Here is a 17,364-nt window from a genome sequence, read left to right on the forward strand (position 1 = left end):
CTCTCGCTCTTCTCACTGCTCCTCTCGCTCCTCTCGCTCCTCTCGCTCCTCTCGCTCCTCGCGCTCGTCTCGCTCCTCTCGCTCCTCTCGCTCCTCTCGCTCGTCTCGATCCTCTCTCTCCTCTCGCTCCTCGTGCTCGTCTCGCTCCTCTCGCTCCTCTCGCTCCTCGCGCTCGTCTCGCTCCTCTCGCTCCTCTCGCTCCCCTCGCTCCTCTTGCTCCTTTCACTCCTCTCGCTCCCCCCCCTCCTCTCACTCCTGTCCCTCCTCTCACTCCTCTCGCTCCCCTCCCTCCTCTCCCTCCTCTCCCTCCTCTCGCTCCTCTCGCTCCTCTCGCTCCGCTCGCTCCTCTCGCTCCTCTCGCTCCCCTCCCTCCTCTCCCTCCTCTCGCTCCTCTCGCTCCTCTCGCTCCCCTCGCTCCCCTCTCTCCCCTCGCTCCCCTCGCTCCTCTCCCTCCTCTCCCTCCTCTCGATCCTCTCGTTCCCCTCCCTCCTCTCCCTCCTCTCGCTCCTCTCGTTCCTCTCGTTCCTCTCGCTCCCCTCGCTCCCCTCGCTCCTCTCCCTCCTCTCACTGCTCCTCTCGCTCCTCTCGCTCCTCTCGCTCCCCTCGCTCCCCTCTCTCCCCTCGCTCCTCTTGCTCCTCTCCCTCCTCTCCCTCCTCACGCTCCTCTCGCTCCCCTCGCTCCCCTCACTCCCCTCGCTCCTCTCGCTCCTCTCAATACTCTCGCTCCTCTCACTCCCCTCGCTCCTCTCGCTCTTCTCACTGCTCCTCTCGCTCCTCTCACTCCTCTCGCTCCCCTCCGTCCTCTCACTCCTCTCCCTCCTCTGCCTCCTCTCGCTCCTCTCCCTCCTCTCGCTCCTCTCGCATCTCTCACTCCCCTCACTCCCCTGGCTCTTCTCACTGGTCCTCTCACTCCTCTCGCTCCTCTCGCTCCTCTCTCTCCTCTCGCTCCTCTCGCTCCTCTCGCTCCTCTCGCTCCTCTCTCTCCTCTCGCTCCTCTCGCTCCTCTCGCTCCCCTCGCTCCTCTTGCTCCTCTCACTCCTCTCACTCCTCTCGCTCCTTTCGCTCCTCTCGCTCCTCTCGCTCCTCTCACTCCTCTCACTCCTCTCGCTCCCCTCCCTCCTCTCACTCCTGTCCCTCCTCTCGCTCCTCTCGCTCCTCTCGCTCCTCTCCCTCCTCTCCCTCCTCTCACTCCTCTCGCTCCTCTCGCTCCTCTCGCTCCCCTCCCTCCTCTCCCTCCTCTCGCTCCTCTCGCTCCTCTCGTTCCTCTCGCTCCCCCTCGCTCCTCTCCCTCCTCTCACTGCTCCTCTCGCTCCTCTCGCTCCTCTCGCCTCCCCTCGCTCCCCTCGCTCCTCTCCCTCCTCTCCCTCCTCTCGCTCCTCTCGCTCCCCTCCCTCCTCTCCCTCCTCTCACTCCTCTCACTCCTCTCGCTCCCCTCCCTCCTCTCACTCCTGTCCCTCCTCTCGCTCCTCTCGCTCCTCTCGCTCCTCTCCCTCCTCTCCCTCCTCTCGCTCCTCTCGCTCCTCTCGCTCCTCTCGCTCCCCTCCCTCCTCTCCCTCCTCTCGCTCCTCTCGCTCCTCTCATTCCTCTCGCTCCCCTCGCTCCTCTCCCTCCTCTCCCTCCTCTCGCTCCTCTCGCTCCCCTCCCTCCTCTCCCTCCTCTCACTCCTCTCACTCCTCTCGCACCCCTCCCTCCTCTCACTCCTGTCCCTCCTCTCGCTCCTCTCGCTCCTCTCGCTCCTCTCCCTCCTCTCCCTCCTCTCGCTCCTCTCGCTCCTCTCGCTCCTCTCGCTCCCCTCCCTCCTCTCCCTCCTTTCGCTCCTCTCGCTCCTCTCGCTCCTCTCACTCCTCTCGCTCCCCTCCCTCCTCTCACTCCTGTCCCTCCTCTCGCTCCTCTCGCTCCTCTCGCTCCTCTCCCCTCCTCTCCCTCCTCTCGCTCCTCTCGCACCTCTCGCTCCTCTCGCTCCCCTCCCTCCTCTCCCTCCACTCGCTCCTCTCGCTCCTCTCGTTCCTCTCGCTCCCCTCGCTCCACTCCCTCCTCTCACTGCTCCTCTCGCTCCTCTCGCTCCTCTCGCTCCCCTCGCTCCCCTCGCTCCTCTCCCTCCTCTCCCTCCTCTCGCTCCTCTCGCTCCTCTCACTCCTCTCACTCCTCTCGTTCCACTCGCTCTTCTTGCTCCTCTCACTCCTCTCACTCCTCTCACCGCTCCTCTCACTCCCCTCACTGCTCCTCTCACTCCTCTCGCTCCTCTCGCCCCTCTCGCCCCTCTCGTTCATCCCGCTCCTCTCGTTCCTCTCGTTCCTCTCGCTCCTCTCGCCCCTCTCGCCCCTCTCGGTCATCTCGCTCATCTCGCTCCTCTCGTTCCTCTCGTTCCTCTCGTTCCTCTCACTCCTCTCGTTCCTCTCACTCCTCTCGCGCCTCTCGCACCTTTCACTCCCCTCACTCCCCTCACTCCCCTCACTCCTCTCACTCCTCTCACTGTTCCTCTCACTGTTCCTCTCACTCCTCTCACTGATCCTCTCACTCTTCTCACTCCTCTCGCTGTTCCTCTCACTCCTCTCGCTCCTCTCACTCCTCTCCCTCCTCTCGCTCCTCTCGCATCTCTTGCTCCCCTCACACCCCTCGCTCTTCTCACTGCTCCTCTCGCTCCTCTCACTCCTCTCGCTCCTCTCTCTCCTCTCGCTCCCCTCACTCCTCTCGCTCTTCTCACTGCTCCTCTCGCTCCTCTCGCTCCTCTCGCTCCTCTCTCTCCTCTCGCTCCTCTCGCTCCTCGCGCTCGTCTCGCTCCTCTCGCTCCTCTCGCTCCTCTCGCTCGTCTCGCTCCTCTCTCTCCTCTCGCTCCTCGCGCTCGTCTCGCTCCTCTCGCTCCTCTCGCTCCTCGCGCTCGTCTCGCTCCTCTCGCTCCTCTCGCTCCCCTCGCTCCTCTTGCTCGTTTCACTCCTCTCGCTCCCCTCCCTCCTCTCACTCCTGTCCCTCCTCTCACTCCTCTCGCTCCCCTCCCTCCTCTCCCTCCTCTCCCTCCTCTCGCTCCTCTCGCTCCTCTCGCTCCGCTCGCTCCTCTCGCTCCTCTCGCTCCCCTCCCTCCTCTCCCTCCTCTCGCTCCTCTCGCTCCTCTCGCTCCCCTCGCTCCCCTCGCTCCCCTCGCTCCCCTCGCTCCTCTCCCTCCTCTCCCTCCTCTCGCTCCTCTCGTTCCCCTCCCTCCTCTCCCTCCTCTCGCTCCTCTCGTTCCTCTCGTTCCTCTCGCTCCCCTCGCTCCCCTCGCTCCTCTCCCTCCTCTCACTGCTCCTCTCGCTCCTCTCGCTCCTCTCGCTCCCCTCGCTCCCCTCTCTCCCCTCGCTCCTCTTGCTCCTCTCCCTCCTCTCCCTCCTCACGCTCCTCTCGCTCCCCTCGCTCCCCTCACTCCCCTCGCTCCTCTCGCTCCTCTCAATACTCTCGCTCCTCTCGCTCCTCTCCCTCCTCTCGCTCCCCTCACTCCCCTCGCTCCTCTCGCTCTTCTCACTGCTCCTCTCGCTCATCTCCCTCCTCTCGCTCCTCTCGCATCTCTCACTCCCCTCACTCCCCTGGCTCTTCTCACTGGTCCTCTCACTCCTCTCGCTCCTCTCGCTCCTCTCTCTCCTCTCGCTCATCTCGCTCCTCTCGCTCCTCTCGCTCCTCTCGCTCCTCCCTCTCCTCTCGCTCCTCTCGCTCCTCTCGCTCCCCTCGCTCCTCTTGCTCCTCTCACTCCTCTCGCTCCTTTCGCTCCTCTCGCTCCTCTCGCTCCTCTCACTCCTCTCACTCCTCTCGCTCCCCTCCCTCCTCTCACTCCTGTCCCTCCTCTCGCTCCTCTCGCTCCTCTCGCTCCTCTCCCTCCTCTCCCTCCTCTCGCTCCTCTCGCTCCTCTCGCTCCTCTCGCTCCCCTCCCTCCTCTCCCTCCTCTCGCTCCTCTCGCTCCTCTCGTTCCTCTCGCTCCCCTCGCTCCTCTCCCTCCTCTCACTGCTCCTCTCGCTCCTCTCACTCCTCTCGCTCCCCTCGCTCCCCTCGCTCCTCTCCCTCCTCTCCCTCCTCTCGCTCCTCTCGCTCCCCTCCCTCCTCTCCCTCCTCTCGCTCCTCTCGCTCCTCTCGTTCCTCTCGCTCCCCTCGCTCCCCTCGCTCGTCTCCCTCCTCTCACTGCTCCTCTCGCTCCTCTCGCTCCTCTCGCTCCTCTCGCTCCTCTCACTCCTCTCACTCCTCTCGCTCCCCTCCCTCCTCTCACTCCTGTCCCTCCTCTCGCTCCTCTCGCTCCTCTCGCTCCTCTCCCTCCTCTCCCTCCTCTCGCTCCTCTCGCTCCTCTCGCTCCCCTCCCTCCTCTCCCTCCTCTCGCTCCTCTCGCTCCTCTCGTTCCTCTCGCTCCCCTCGCTCCTCTCCCTCCTCTCACTGCTCCTCTCGCTCCTCTCACTCCTCTCGCTCCCCTCGCTCCCCTCGCTCCTCTCCCTCCTCTCCCTCCTCTCGCTCCTCTCGCTCCCCTCCCTCCTCTCCCTCCTCTCGCTCCTCTCGCTCCTCTCGTTCCTCTCGCTCCCCTCGCTCCCCTCGCTCGTCTCCCTCCTCTCACTGCTCCTCTCGCTCCTCTCGCTCCTCTCGCTCCCCTCGCTCCTCTCCCTCCTCTCCCTCCTCTCGCTCCTCTCGCTCCCCTCCCTCCTCTCCCTCCTCTCGCTCCTCTCGTTCCTCTCGCTCCCCTCGCTCCCCTCGCTCCTCTCCCTCATCTCACTGCTCCTCTCGCTCCTCTCGCTCCTCTCGCTCCTCTCGCTCCCCTCGCTCCCCTCGCTCCTCTCGCTCCCCTCCCTCCTCTCGCTCCCCTCCCTCCTCTCCCTCCTCTCGCTCCTCTCGCATCTCTTGCTCCCCTCACTCCCCTCGCACTTCTCACTGCTCCTCTCGCTCCTCTCGCTCCTCTCTCTCCTCTCGCTCCCCTCACTCCTCTCACTCTTCTCACTGCTCCTCTCGCTCCTCTTGCTCCTCTCGCTCCTCTCTCTCCTCTCGCTCCTCTCGCTCCTTGCGCTCGTCTCGCTCCTCTCGCTCCTCTCGGTCCTCTCGCTCCTCTCGCTCCTCTCTCTCCTCTCGCTCCTCTCGCTCCTCGCGCTCGTCTCGCTCCTCTCGCTCCTCTCGCTCCTCGCGCTCGTCTCGCTCCTCTCGCTCCTCTCGCTCCCCTCGCTCCTCTTGCTCCTCTCGCTCCTTTCACTCCTCTCGCTCCCCTCCCTCCTCTCACTCCTGTCCCACCTCTCAATCCTCTCGCTCCCCTCCCTCCTCTCCCTCCACTCCATCCCCTCGCTCCTCTCGCTCCGCTCGCTCCTCTCGCTCCTTTCGCTCCCCTCCCTCCTCTCCCTCCTCTCGCTCCTCTCGCTCCTCTCGCTCCCCTCGCTCCCCTCTCTCCCCTCACTCCCCTCACTCCTCTCCCTCCTCTCCCTCCTCTCGCTCCTCTCGTTCCCCTGCCTCCTCTCCCTCCTCTCGCTCCTCTCGTTCCTCTCGTTCCTCTCGCTCCCCTCGCTCCCCTCGCTCCTCTCCCTCCTCTCACTGCTCCTCTCGCTCCTCTCGCTCCTCTCACTCCTCTCGCTCCCCTCGCTCCCCTCTCTCCCCTCGCTCCTCTTGCTCCTCTCCCTCCTCTCCCTCCTCACGCTCCTCTCGCTCCCCTCGCTCCCCTCACTCCCCTCGCTCCTCTCGCTCCTCTCAATACTCTCGCTCCTCTCGCTCCTCTCGCTCCTCTCCCTCCTCTCGCTCCCCTCACTCCCCTCGCTCCTCTCGCTCTTCTCACTGCTCCTCTCGCTCCTCTCACTCCTCTCGCTCCCCTCCCTCCTCTCACTCCTCTCCCTCCTCTGCCTCCTCTCGCTCCTCTCGCTCATCTCCCTCCTCTCGCTCCTCTCGCATCTCTCACTCCCCTCACTCCCCTGGCTCTTCTCACTGCTCCTCTCACTCCTCTCGCTCCTCTCGCTCCTCTCTCTCCTCTCGCTCATCTCGCTCCTCTCGCTCCTCTCGCTCCTCTCGCTCCTCTCTCTCCTCTCGCTCCTCTCGCTCCTCTCGCTCCCCTCGCTCCTCTTGCTCCTCTCGCTCCTCTCGCTCCTTTCGCTCCTCTCGCTCTTCTCGCTCCTCTCACTCCTCTCGCTCCTCTCGCTCCCCTCCCTCCTCTCACTCCTGTCCCTCCTCTCGCTCCTCTCGCTCCTCTCCCTCCTCTCCCTCCTCTCGCTCCTCTCGCTCCTCTCGCTCCTCTCGCTCCCCTCCCTCCTCTCCCTCCTCTCGCTCCTCTCGCTCCTCTCGTTCCTCTCGCTCCCCTCGCTCCTCTCCCTCCTCTCACTGCTCCTCTCGCTCCTCTCGCTCCTCTCGCTCCTCTCGTTCCTCTCGCTCCCCTCGCTCCCCTCGCTCCTCTCCCTCCTCTCACTGCTCCTCTCGCTCCTCTCGCTCCTCTCGCTCCCCTCGCTCCTCTCCCTCCTCTCCCTCCTCTCGCTCCTCTCGCTCCCCTCCCTCCTCTCCCTCCTCTCGCTCCTCTCGTTCCTCTCGCTCCCCTCGCTCCCCTCGCTCCTCTCCCTCATCTCACTGCTCCTCTCGCTCCTCTCGCTCCCCTCTCTCCCCTCGCTCCTCTCGCTCCTCTCCCTCCTCTCCCTCCTCACGCTCCTCTCGCTCCCCTCGCTCCCCTCGCTCCCCTCGCTCCTCTCGCTCCCCTCCCTCCTCTCGCTCCTCTCCCTCCTCTCACTCCTCTCGCTCCCCTCCCTCCTCTCCCTCCTCTCGCTCCTCACGCTCCGCTCACTCCTCTCGCTCCGCTCGCTCCTCTCGCACCTCTCGCTCCTCTCGCTCCCCACCCTCCTCTCCCTCCTCTCGCTCCTCTCGTTCCTCTCGTTCCTCTCGCTCCCCTCGCTCCCCTCGCTCCTCTCCCTCCTCTCACTGCTCCTCTCACTCCCCTCGCTCCCCTCTCTCCCCTCGCTCCCCTCGCTCCCCTCGCTCCCCTCGCTCCACTCGCTCCCCTTGCTCCTCTCGCTCCTCCTGCTCCTCTCGCTCCTCTCCCTCCTCTCCCTCCTCATGCTCCTCTCGCTCCCCTCGCTCCCCTCGCTCCTCTCGCTCCTCCTGCTCCTCTCGCTCCTCTCCCTCCTCTCCCTCCTCACGCTCCCCTCGCTCCCCTCGCTCACCTCGCTCCTCTCGCTCCCCTCGCTCCTCTCGCTCCTCCTGCTCCTCTCCCTCCTCTCGCTCCCCTCGCTCCTCTCGCTCCTCCTGCCCCTCTCCCTCCTCTCGCTCCTCTCGCTCCTCCTGCTCCTCTCGCTCCTCTCCCTCCTCTCCCTCCCCTCGTTCCCCTCGCTCCTCTCACTCCCATCGCTCCCCTCGCTCCCCTCGCTCCTCCCGCTCCTCACGCTCCTCTCGCTCCCCTCGCTCCCATCGCTCCTCTCCCTCCTCTCACTGCTCCTCTCGCTCCTCTCGCTCCTCTCGCTCCCCTCGCTCCCCTCGCTCCCCTCGCTCCTCTCGCTCCTCCCGCTCCTCTCGCTCCTCTCGCTCCCCTCGCTCCTCTCGCTCCTCTCGCTCCTCCCGCTCCTCTCGCTCCTCTCCCTCCTCTCCCTCCTCACGCTCCCCTCGCTCCCCTCGCTCCTCTCACTCCCATCGCTCCCCTCGCTCCTCTCATTGCTCCTCTCGCTCCTCTCACTGCTCCTCTCGCTCCTCTCGCTCCTCTCGCTCCCATCGCTCCTCGCTCCTCTCACTCCTCGCTCCTCTCGCTCCTCTAATTCCTCTCGCTCCTCTCGCTCCTCTCGCTCCTCTCACTCCTCTCTCTCTTCATTCCTCTCGCTCCTCTCGCTCCTCTCACTCCTCTCGCTCCTCTCGCTCCTCTCCCTCCTCTCACTCCTCTCACTCCTCTCTCTCTTCACTCCTCTCACTCCTCTCGCTGCTCTCCCTCCTCTCACTCCTCTCGCACTCCTCTCACTCCTCTCTCTCTTCACTCCTCTCACTCCTCTCGCTGCTCTCCCTCCTCTCACTCCTCTCGCACTCCTCTCACTCCTCTCGCTCCTCTCAAATGCCTTCTGGCAGTCCATATAAATAACATCCATAGACATTTCACAAATCCATGCTGGTTCTCTCTGATCAACTGAAAATTTGAGGTATTCAGTCACCCTATCCTTAATTATAGACTCCAACAATTTCCGGACAACAGATGTTAGGCTAGCTGGTCTATAATTCCCTGGTTTCTCTCTCTCGCCATTCTTAAAAAGCAGAGTGACCTGTGCAATTTTCCAATCGAAAGGGACGGTTCCTGAATCGAGAGAACTTTGGAAGATTATAGTTAGGGCAGCTGCAATGTGCTCACTGACTTCCTTTAAACCCTGGGATGGAAACCATCTGGTCCTGGGGATTTGTCACTTCTTAGTGCCATTATTTTCTTCATTACTGTTATTTAACTTGTGTTAATTTTATTGAGTCCCTGTCCCTGATTCAATATTAGTTCCTTTGGGATTTTCGGCATGCTATCCTCCTCTTCTACTGTAAATACTGACGCAAAGTATTTATTAACATGTCCGCCATTTCCCCATTGTCATTGACAATATCACCACTTTCAGTTTTTAAGGGGCCAACATTGCTCCTGACTTCCCTCTTTTTCCTATTGTAATTCTTCATATTGATTTTGATATCCTTTGCAAGTTTCTTTTCATACTCCCTGTTTGTAGCTCTTACTATCTTTTTTGTCACGCTTTGCTGTTCTTTGTATCTTTCCCATTCACCAGGATCTGTGCTACTTTTTGCATTTTTGTATGCCCTTTCCTTTAGTTTTATGCTGCCCTTTGCCTCTTTCGTTGTCTATGGATGGGTTTCTTTGGCAAGTAGATCTCTTGCCCGTCAGGGGTATAAACTGGTTCTGTATCACATTAAATTCTTTTTTAAACATCTCCCACTGATCTTCTGTCATTTTACCCATTAACAGATTTGCCCAGTTTACTGTGGACAGTCTCTGCCTCATCCTGTTGAAGTCGGCCTTACCCAAATCTAGAAACTAAGTAGGTGTTTCACGTTTCTCCATGTCAAACGCAACATTCAACTCAATCATGTTATGATCGCTATTGGATAAATGTTCACGCACAGTTAGGGGGGAAAATTTCATATCTTAGTGCCTCCCATTAGTGCCAGCAGATGGCGATGATGGGGCGCTAGAGCATTATTGCTGGGGCGAGGCAAACACAGCGCCACATGGCAAATCTCCCCCCCCACCTTGCAGTGCCGCTGGTAACAGTTATCACCAGGAGCCTCAACGCCAGGTGGATCGTGACATCAGTGAGTGTGCAACACTCACTGACTGTCCGATCTACAAACTTGATTGTCGCCACCGACCTTAGCGCCTGGAGTAAACAGCGACAGGGAGAGCTGGCATGAAGCACCAGGAAGACGGCTCCAGGGATATTATTTAAAGGGATCATCAGTAATGACTAGCAGCTGTCAGATTAGTGGAGTTTCAGTGGTTTCTTGTCAGTTTCACAAAGCCCAACAGTTTCATTCAGTACTTTCAAGGTTATTTTGTATCAGGATTGTTGTGGAAACTAAAAGTAGTTAGATTTATTCTTTAAAAAATCAAACTGCTACACTTCATAACATTAACTTCCCTTTCATTTGTTTTTGAACTACTATTTGTACTACAATTTCCCCCTGAACCCTCCCCTCCATTTACTAGTTTAAAGTCCTTGTGACCACCCTATTTATCCTTTCCACTAGGACCCTGGTCCCAGATAGGTTCAGGTGGAGCCTGTCCCAATGGTACAGTTCCTTCCTGTCACAATACTGGTGCCAGTGCCCCATGAATTGGAACCCCTCTTTCCCACACCACTCATTTAGCCACGTGTTCACCTCTCCAATCAGCTTATCTCTACGCCAAGTTGCATGTGGCTCAGGTAATAATCCAGAGATTATAACCCTTGAGGTCCTGTTCTTTAATTTAGCTCCTAGTTCCTGGTACTACCTGATATACCTATCAATTCATTCCATGAAAAGCGACGAGTTAAGATTGTAACTATAGGTTTTTATTGGCTAAATAACAGAGCCCGCCCTCGTGGGTGATCGGTTCCAACAAGGAGGAATACCAGCCAGTCGATCACCTTTATACCTGGGCAAGCAGGCGGAGCCATGGGCGGAGTCAGCTGAGGTCAGCCCAGGTATAACAGCGTGGCAAGAGGTAACCTTGTGTAGTGATACAACAGTGTAAACAGTGATAACCATAGTGTAACGATATAAACAGTGATAACCATAGTGTAACGATAGTGAACGATAACAGTGGTTTACCACACTACCCAAACAGGACCTCTTGCCTACTCTCCCCTATGTTGTTGGTTTCAACATGGACCACAACGACTGGATCCTCCCCCTCCCTCTCCAATATCCTTTCAAGCTGGTTCGAGATGTCCCTCACTCTAGCACCAGGTAGGCAACATACCATGTGGGACTCTCAATCCTGCTTACAAAGGATGCTCTCTGCCCCCTAATTATAGAATCCCCTACAACTACCACATTACGCTTCCTCTCCTCCTCCTCCTCCCCCTTAGGACAGCTTCCTGCTCCAAAGTGTCATGGTTCGCATTCTGGCTGTCCTTCCGACAGTCTTTATCTTATCCTCACAAGTGGAAAGTACATTGTAGCTGTTGGATAGGATCAGTTTCTGTGGCTCCTCATTCCCTTTCTTACCTGGGTTCCCCTTACTCTGCACAGTATCGGTCACACCAACCCCGTTCTGATCCTGCACCTCTCTACGAGGTGTGACCGAGGTCTGGAGCAACTGTCCAGATACTCCTCCCTCTCCCTTATGTGTCGGAGTGTCTCCAACTCGCACTCCAGCTCAATGACTCTGAGCCAGTGAAATTCGAGATGGAGACATCTCCTACAGACATGTTCGTTCGGGACAGTCTCGCTGCAGTCACATTCTGCAGTCACATACTGCAGTCCAGACACACAACCTGCCCTGCCATATATTAGTCTATCCTTATTTTATTTATTTAATTAGTTAAAGTCTTTATTCAATGACTATTTATAGTTATATTAATTACTTTAACTAGTTAAAACATGCAAGATTCTGAAGGGGATTGACAGGGTAGATGCTGAGTGGTTGTTTCCCCTGGCTGTAGTGTCTAGTACTTGGGGGCATAGTCTCAGGATAAGGGGTCAGTCATTTAAGACCGCGATGAGGTGGAATTTCTTCACTCAGAGGGTGGTGTATCTTTGGAATTCTCTGCCCCAGAGGGCTGTGAATGCTCAGTCGTTGAGTATATTCAAGGCTGAGATAAATAGATTTTTGGACTCTAGGGGAATCAAGGGATATGGAGATAGGGCGGGATAGTGGAGTTGAGGTTGATGATCAGTCATGATCTTATTGAATGGTGGAGCAGGCTCGAGGGGCCGTATGGCCTACTCCTGCTCTTATTTCTTATGTTCTTATGTTTTAACTAGTTTCCTGCTGCCTGCTGCCCTTGTCCTTCTAGGTGGTAGAGGTCACAGGTTTCGGAGGTGCTGTCGAAGAAGCCTTGGTGAGTTGTTGCAGTGCATCTTGTAGATGGTACACACTGCAGCCATGATACGCCGGTGGTGGAGGGAGTGAATGTTTAAGGTGGTGGATGGGGTGCCAATCAAGCGGGCTGCTTTGTCCTGGATGGTTTTGAGCTTCTTGAGTGTTGTTGCAGCTGCACTCATCCACGCAAGTGGAGCGTATTCCATCACACTCCTAACTTGTGCCTTGTAGATGGTGGAAAGGCTTTGGGGAGTCAGGAGGTGAGACACTCACCGCAGAATACCCAGCCTCGGACCTGCTCTTGTAACCACAGTATTTATGTGGCTGGTCCAGTTACGTTTCTGGTCAATGGTGACCCCATTGTCGGGTAGATGCCCATGTTGTAGCTGTGCTGGAATGGCTACAATCTAAATTATAAGTAAAGAACACACACGATCAACCCACTTCCAACAAGAACAGCTACAACTTGTATTTATATAGCATCTTTAACATATTAAAGCTTCCCAAGGCACTTCACAGGAGTGTTATCACACAAAAATTTGACACTGAGCCACATAAGGAGATATTTGGGAGAAGTGATCAAAAGGTTGGTCAAAGAGGTAGGTTTAAAGGAGCGTCTTAAAAGAGAGTTAGAGAGGTTTAGGGAGGGAAATCCAGAGCTTAGAGCCCAGGCAGCTGAAGACAAGACCGCCAATGGTGGAGCGATGGAAATGGGTATGCGCGAGTCACCAGAGTTAGAGGAGCGCAGAGATCTCGGGGGGTTGTAGGGCTGGAGGAGGTTACAGAGATAGGGAGGGGCGAGGCCATGGAGGGATTTGAATTGGAGGAGTGCAGGTTAAAACACGAGAAATGATAAATAAAAAATACACTGGCCGAGATATCTGGTAATGTCCATTTTTGGGCACCTTACTCGCAGAGTGCTAACTGCCCATGCTCAAATGGGGGCTCCGAGGAGTCCTGGATTCTGGGCCGCGCACCTCATTATCATGTAGGTGCTGCTGCAGTCAGAGCCCGAACAGATTTGTGTGCCAATTTCTAGCTAAGTGATTGGAGAAATCGTGGGGGGTCTGGAGGAGGAACGACTGGGCCTCGGAGGGAGTGCGATCGGAGGGGTGTCGGGGGTCAGGGAAGAAGATTGCAGCGGTCTGGAATATTGTTGGGGGTTCGGGTGTGTTGTCGGTGGGGGGGGGTGGTGGGGGGTGCTAGGAGGTCGCCGCTGGGGCTGAGGGTTGGGGGGAATATCTGGGGGGCCTGGAGGTCGGAGTCGGGAGTGAGGTCGGAGATCTCTGGACCAGGAGCGGCGGTGATTAAGGTAATACTTACCTTTTTTTAATTCTGTGCTGTTTAGCAATGGTTTTCCCGGAAGCAATCAGCACTGGCGCTGCCTGTCTCCGACGCAAGCCAAAGTTACAAGGGAGAGCAGAAGCAGGCGTTAACATAGAAACATAGAAGATAGGAGCAGGAGTAGGCCATTCAGCCCTCGGGCCTGCTCCGCCATTTAATGAGATCATGGCTGATCATCCAAATTCAGTACCCTGTCCCTGCCTTCTCCCCATATCCCTTGATCCCTTTAGCCTTAAGAAATATATCCAACTCCTGCTTGAATATATTTAAATAAGTTGGCATCAACTGCCTTCTGTGGTGAATCTTCGCTGCACTCCCTCCATGGCAAAAGCATCCTTCCTCAGATAAGGCGACCAAAACTGCACTAACTTTTGTAAATCCATGTTGACTTTGTCCGATCCTGTCACTGTTTTCCAAGTGCTCTGCTATTACATCTTTTATAATGGACTCTAGCATTTTCCCCACTACCGATGTCAGGCTTACCGGTCTATAATTCTCCGTTTTCTCACTACCACCTTTTTTAAATAGTGGGGTTACATTAGCTATCCTCCAATCCATGGGTACCGTTCCAGAGTCTATAGAATTTTGGAAGATGACCAGCAATGCATCTACTATTTCTAGGGCCACTTCCTGAAGTACCCTAGGATGTAGATTATCAGGCCCTGGGGATTTATTGGCCTTCAATCCCGTCACTTTCCCCAACACCATTTCCCTACAAATACTGATTTCATTCAGTTCCTCCCTCTCATTAGACCCTATGTTCCCCGACCTCTCTGGGAGGTTATTTGTGTCCTCCTTTGTGAAGACAGAACCAAAGTATGTATTTAATTGGTCTACTTATTTGCATATGTTAATGGACTGCTTCAGACTTGGGTAAAGGATGCCTCTTGTTTGGCCTTTACAAGGATGGCGTCTGGCGGGGCCCGCACTGGAGCTGTGTGTGTGCGGCGCGGACACCATTTTGGACACAAAACCAGGCACACAGAGCCGAATATCTAGCCCAGTTAATACATCTTATACCTGGCACAATAGCAAAACACTGCAGATGCTGGAAATCTGAAACAACAGAAAATGCTGGAAACACTCAGCAGGTCAGGCAGCATCCGTGGAGAGAGAGAAACAGAGTTAACGTTTTGACGAAGGGCCATCGACCTGAAACGTTACCTCTGTTTCTCTCTCTCTCCATGGATGCTGCTTGACCCACTGAGTGTCTCCAGCGTTTTCTGTTGTTGTGTCTTACACCTGAAACAGTTGCCCAATTTTGTAGAATGTGTCTGAGGAGAGAGCCACCTTTGGGCCTGATTTTCTGGATCGTGTGGGAAATGATCGGATTCCCCGAATGTGGGGTTCTGACCCGAAAAAAAATGGGTCAGCCAGCTGCGCGCAATTTTCCCTCAAGTGGCCAGTTAAGTTCCAGCATGTGGGCAGCCTTGCTAATTGTCCATTTCCAGTCAGAAAGCCCCGCAGTATGATGTCATCATTCGTGGTGCTTTCAAGGTCCACAGCAAGCATTGCTTCCTCTGTTGGCTTCCAAACGAACCATACAGGATGGCAGAGGAGCCTGCAGCAGCTGTGGCCAGTGCCAGACCCTGAGCTGCCTTCAAATTTGACGAAGCTTCACTGCAGGCATTATTGGATGGGGTTAGGGCCCACAGGGAGGTCCTCTTCCCTAGGTCAGGCAGGAAGAGGCCTCCCACTGAGACCAAGGCTGCATGGATGCAGGTGTCAGCAGATGTCAACTCACTGGGAGTCACCAGAAGAACCTGGATACAGTGTCGGAAACGATTCCATGACCTTCACCGTACAGGAAAAGCAAGAATGAAGTTTCCATCACCCTCAAACTGATCTCCATTGCCTTTCCCCACCAGCACTCAGCTTCAGCAATCTCTTCCTCCACATCCCACTTCACAGTCACATCCATGCACCCTTACCCATTTCATCTCTCTCTATGCTCACATTCACATAACTATTCCACCATGCAGCCCTCACACTCCCTCTCACTCTGATGCTTTGAACACAGCTGACAACACACAGGGAGGGCCCTCGGTCTTGCAGCCTTACACCATCTTTGTCTCCCTCTAAGTATCTATGCTATGCAATCTCTACACTCACTCCTTCCTTCTCACTCAACCTCCACTTGTCTCCCTCATTGCAGGAAAAGAGAACTCACAACAACAGAGAGCGAGCCAGGACTGGAGGAGGCCCACCCTCAGTAGCCCACCTGACCCCCTGGGAGGAAGGAGTGCTGGAAATTGTCGGGGCTGGTGTGGCCGCGGAAGTTGGGGAAGGAGAGACGGGGGCAGTCCCGCAAGCTGGTGACAGAATAGTTCCCCATCTCTCTCACTGACATAGCATGAGTCGCTGTTATGATTCTGAAGCTACATCATTTGGACTTATGAACATCTGCCAACTCCAATGTGCATGTAACCTTGGCATCACATCTCGAACTCCTTCCTCTACTCCCCCACAGGACCATCCAGAGCCCCCGTCCCCACTGTGGAGGAGGAAAGAGGCTGTGCAGCCAGACTCCTCAGAGGAAGCTCCAACCTCTGAGGGCGCAGCGTCAGCAGAAGTAAGCGCACCCAGCACCAGCGCAGACACTCACACCTCGGGGGGACCTTCGGGACATAGAGTAGTGGTGTCACCTGGTGTTTCACAGCTCACAAGTGAGCCTCAGCAGATTCTGGAGACAGGGACAGCACTGGAGAGTCCTCGTCGGAGGGTGCAGGACTCTGCCAGCTCAGCTCAGCTGCGCTGCATGTCGACCCTCTGCCTCTGGGTCCATCCGCAAGAGAAGAGGTGATGGATCTCCATGCACAGATGCAGGAGTCTCTGGCAGGTTTTATCTCCAGGGTCGCTGCGAGTGTGGAGCGAATGGAGGAGTCCATAGTGACCATGAGCAGAGCCTTTGTGGAGTCATTGGCGCATGAACGCATCACCATGGAAAGGTTGGCAACCTCCATGGAGGAGATAAGTCGCCAGGGTATGGAAAACATGGTGAGTGCTCATAAGAGAATGACATCTCTTGAGGAGCGATGGTCATCTATTGAACAGAGAAACCAGGCCTTCATGAAAGTCCTTCTGAGTAGGACTGCCAATGCAGAAACAGGTCCCCATGGCCCCCTAACGCGCAGCAAGGTGCTCTCAAGCCACTTCCAAGCGCTGGCACCTTCTGGCCTGTGCAGCTTCAGGTGAGTGAGCAGCAGCCTGGTGCTCCTAGTGCTCATCCTGCTGTTCCTGGTTCTGCTGCCGCCGCCTCTGCTGCTGGAGATCCTCTAATGGCAAGAAGGGAAGGAAGAAAAGGTGTCCCATGCTTCTGGTAGATGCCTCCGCTGAGGAAGCGCTGAGTGAGTGTGGCGAGAGGGGCTTCCCAGGAGATCACATTGGAGAAGTGTGTGAGGCTCCAACCTTCCACAGCTGCGCCTAAGCCTTGAACAAGTAGCCCCAAGCCTGCAACAACAAGGTCCTTCAACATACAAATGCTCTCCGTTTAAATCTCAGCTTTCCCGAATGACCTGCAGCTGAGAGCAAGCAAGCCGGGATGCTTCACGCCAGGTTTCATCAGCGGGATTCCCCACAGGCGTGTTTAGCGTGGGGAACCCTTGAAAAGAGCAAGGGCCCCTTAAAATGGCATTAAACATGCCAATAATTGCTGATTAGTGTCCCGACGGCCAGTCCCACCAGCGGCGGGCGGGACTGATTCGGGTCGGAGAGAAACGGCGGTCTGAAATTCGGACGGGGCAGGGAATCAGGCGGGGGGGGGGCCGCGACCCCCTATTTATGCGATTTTCGGCCCCTGCCTGCCTGAAAACCTGCCCGACGGCTGGGAGAAAATCGGGGCCAAATCTCCCAGAGAAGGTTTAAATTAACCATCCTTGCGATTCTGATCCTGTAACCTTCTCCTTATTTGATAAAATCTGGACATTATGCGTGAGTCACTGTACCAAAGGCTAGAAAAACAGTTTTGCTGTAACAAATTCTTGCCTGAGCGTAAGGGATTTACAATGAGTCACCACATCGAAAATAAAATACCAAGAAAGCTCAAGAGATGCAGTCTGAACAGTGAAGTGTTTGTGCCCCTGTAATAGTGAAATGTAGCTGGACTCGGAACCAAATAGAGCACACACTTCAAATAGAGGTCTGCATGAATATTGAAAGGGATCTTGCAAATTACTACATGCATGTAAATTGAAGGTCTATCAATTGTGTAACAAGCGCACTGCAGATAAACTAGACCTAGCTAGACCTCATACAGAAGCAAAATACGGCGGGTGCTGGAAACCTGAAATAAAAACAGAAAATGCTGGAGATACTCAGCAGGTCAGGCAGCATCTGTGAAGAGAGAAACAGAGTTAACGGAACTGAAATGAAAGGTCATCGACCTGAAAAGGTAGGGGTGGGACGGGTGGAGGCGGGCGCAGCAGGGGAGGAGGGGTGATTGTTAAGTATGTGTATTGTATTGAACAATTAACACAAAGACTTAAACGTATAACTCAAACAGGTCTTTACTGGTTGGAGGTAGGGACTATACGTAGGTCTTTACTTCATGCCCACAGGCGGGAACT

Source organism: Somniosus microcephalus, chromosome 1 (assembly GCF_052327205.1).
Source record: "Somniosus microcephalus isolate GS21.2 chromosome 1, FLI_Smic_1.0, whole genome shotgun sequence".
NCBI classification, from domain to species: Eukaryota; Metazoa; Chordata; class Chondrichthyes; order Squaliformes; family Somniosidae; genus Somniosus; species Somniosus microcephalus.